Source organism: Azolla caroliniana, unplaced genomic scaffold (assembly GCF_043228905.1).
Source record: "Azolla caroliniana isolate FFs.n. ecotype wild unplaced genomic scaffold, voAzoCaro1.0.p SCAF_21, whole genome shotgun sequence".
Taxonomy (NCBI): domain Eukaryota; kingdom Viridiplantae; phylum Streptophyta; class Polypodiopsida; order Salviniales; family Salviniaceae; genus Azolla; species Azolla caroliniana.
This window is the reverse complement of record NW_028230456.1, coordinates 5,010,797-5,014,135: the sequence shown is the minus strand read 5'-3', so window position 1 is coordinate 5,014,135 and position 3,339 is coordinate 5,010,797.

Sequence of the window (3,339 nt, the reverse complement as noted above, 5' to 3'; positions counted from 1 at the left end):
TTCTGTGAGTAGATCCTATTCCTCGGTTGTGGCCGAGCGCTGTCTTCAACAAAGTGGTATCAGAGCAACGGTAACACAGAAAATGGAAGGCGGCGGTAGTGGGCCTCCGGGCATGATGGTGTTGAACTCACAGAACTACGCCGACTGGAAGATAAAGATGGAAGACCTTCTCATCGTCCGAGACCTGTACGAACCGATCGACAATGCCGAGATACCCAAGGGGGTAATAGAGTCGGTGTGGAAGCTCCTGAACCGGAAAGCCGTAGCGACGATCCGGCAATATGTCGATGTAAGTGTTCTGCAACATGTCGCGAACGATACGAATGCCTATGAGATGTGGCGGAAGCTGTCGGGCCTCTACGAGAGGAAGAATGCATTGAACCGGACCTCCCTGATGAGGAAGATAGTGAACCTCAAGTACCGGGACGGCGAGAGTATGGTGGAACACGTAAGCACGTTCATGGGATTCGTGAACCAGCTTGCGGCGATCAAGTTCCCGTTGGAGGATGCAATGCAAGCCATCATCCTGATGTGTACATTGCCGGAAAGCTGGGAGAACTTGGTGGTGACTCTCAGCACCTCCTGCACCGAAGAAAACTTGTCCCTACAAACGGTAAAGACAAGTATTTTGAACGAAGAAGCGCGTCGGAGAGATAAAGAACCGGCCTCCGATCCGAAGATGATGCTTACCGAATCGGATCGGGGAAGACAACGGAACCGGAGTCCGCAAAGACGGGAGAAGTCGGGGACCCGGTCGCAGTCAAGAGGAAGGCCCACATGCTTCCACTGTGGGAAGCCGGGGCACTTCCGGAAGAATTGTCGGCATTACCGAAAAGACAACGGAGCCGACGACACCGATTCGAAGAAGTCACCGGAGCGAAACGGCGCATACCGGGGAGCCACGGACCGGAGAGGCCCGGATCGGCGAGGGCAGGACCGGAAAGGAACGACGGCACTCGCGGCAAGTGAAGAAGAGATAATGCTCATTACCGACGAGAGGGAGGTGAACCTTGCCGGTGAAGAGATGACCTGGGTGGTCGATTCCGGAGCGTCGTTCCACCTGACCCCGGAGAAGAAATACTTCTCATCCTACACAGCCGGTGAGCACGGCTGTGTCCGGATGGGAAATGAAGGTACATGCCGGATTGCCGGCATAGGAGACGTGTGGCTGACGACATCAACCGGATGCAAGATGCTGCTGAAGGACGTCCGACACGTTCCGGAGGTTCGATTGAACCTGATTTCGGCCGGGAGGCTAGACGATGAAGGCTACACGGGTAGCATCCGGAACGGTGTCATGAAGTTCAGCAAAGGGAGCCTGATAGTGGCTCGGGCCCGGAAGGTCAACACACTGTACCTGATGAATTCCCGGCTATGTCCTGAGGAGCTGAACGTGGCAGCTGACACTGCCGGTGAGCTATGGCACAAGAGACTGTGCCACATGAGCGAGAAGGGGATGAAGAGGCTTGCCGAAGACAACCTAATACCGGTAAAGCATTTACACTTGGGGAAGTGTACCGACTGTCTGGCCCGTAAGCAAAGCCGGACCTCCTTCCACTCAAGGCCACCGACGAGACGTAGCGCACCATTGGAGTTGGTGCACACTGACGTGTGTCAAGTAGAAACGAAGTCACATGGCGGAGCCCAGTACTTCGTGACATTCATTGATGACCACAGCCGGAAGCTGTGGACGGCACCGTTGAAGACAAAGGACCAAGTGTTGTGCGTCTTCAAAGAACTCCACGCGAGAGTGGAAAGAGAATCCGGCAAGAAGCTGAAAGCGATACGAGCGGATAACGGAGGGGAATACCGGGGGCAGTTCGAGGAGTACTGTCGCTCGAAGGGAATCCGGCTCGAGTTTACTGTGCCGAAGACGCCGGAACTGAACGGGCTGGCCGAGAGGATGAACCGGACCATAATGGAGAGGGTCCGGAGTATGCTGGCGCATGCGAAATTACCCAAGGGGTTTTGGGCTGAGGCAATGTCGACGGCGACGTATGTGATAAATAGATCACCCTCAGTACCTTTGGACGGAGACACGCCGCAGAAAGTGTGGACCGGTAAGGAAGTGTCCTACCGGCATCTGAAGGTGTTCGGATGTCTCGCGTATGTGCATGTGGCAAAGGACCGGAGAGGAAAGCTAGATCCAAAGACCCGGCCATGCATATTCCTCGGTTACGGCGACGACGAGTTCGGCTACCGAGTATGGGACCCGGTCGACAAGAAGATGTTCAGGAGTCGAGATATCATCTTCATGGAGGACAAGACGCTCGCCGACTGGGAGTCGGAGAAGAAGATGAAGAGCTCCAAGTCGACCGGTGAGAATCAACTCTACGAGGAGCAGTCCCGACCGGCAAGGGACCGGTTAGCACTCGAGGATCCGGCCGAAGACGGTGAAGAAACAGAACCGGCCGAGGAAGATGAAACTGATACCGGAACCGGCCCCGATCCCGAAATGGATTCGGATGAAGAGGAAACGGAGGAGCCGGTTACCGAAGCTCCGGAACGGAGATATCCTCTAAGAGAGAGAAGGGCCCCCCGGAGATTTCCGGAACCAGAGCACGTGCTGCTAACCGACGAGGGGGAGCCGGAGAGTTTTGAAGAAGCAAAGCTTGACACCCATAGCCGCAGGTGGTTAAGTGCCATGCAGGAGGAGATGGATTCCCTGCATGAGAACCACACATATGAACTTGTGGAGTTGCCGAAAGGAAAGCGGGCACTTCGAAACAAGTGGGTGTTCAAGCTGAAACCGGGAGATGCCGAAAACCCCCCAAGATACAAAGCCAGGATCGTGGTGAAGGGGTTCCAGCAGAAGAAGGGCGTCGACTTCGACGAGATATTTGCCCCGGTAGTGAAGATGACCTCCATCCGGACGGTGCTGAGCATAGCGGCAAGTATGGACCTCGAGGTAGAACAGATGGACGTGAAGACGGCATTCCTTCACGGTGACCTCGAAGAAGAGATCTACATGCAGCAACCGGAAGGATTCGAGAAGAAAAGGAAGGAGCACCTGGTATGCCGGTTGAAGAAGAGCCTTTACGGACTGAAGCAGGCTCCCCGGCAATGGTACCGGAAGTTCGACTCCTTCATGACCGACGAAGGGTACCACAAAACGCAGTCTGATCACTGCGTGTTTGTGAAGAAGTTCGAAGGAGGAGACTCTCTAATACTCCTCCTGTACGTGGACGACATGTTGATCGTCGGACGGGACCAGGTCAAGATACGGATGCTGAAGAAAGCGCTTCACCGAACCTTCTCAATGAAGGACCTGGGTCCGGCGAGGCAAATACTAGGGATGCACATCATCCGGGACCGGAAGAAGAAGCAGTTGTGGCTGTC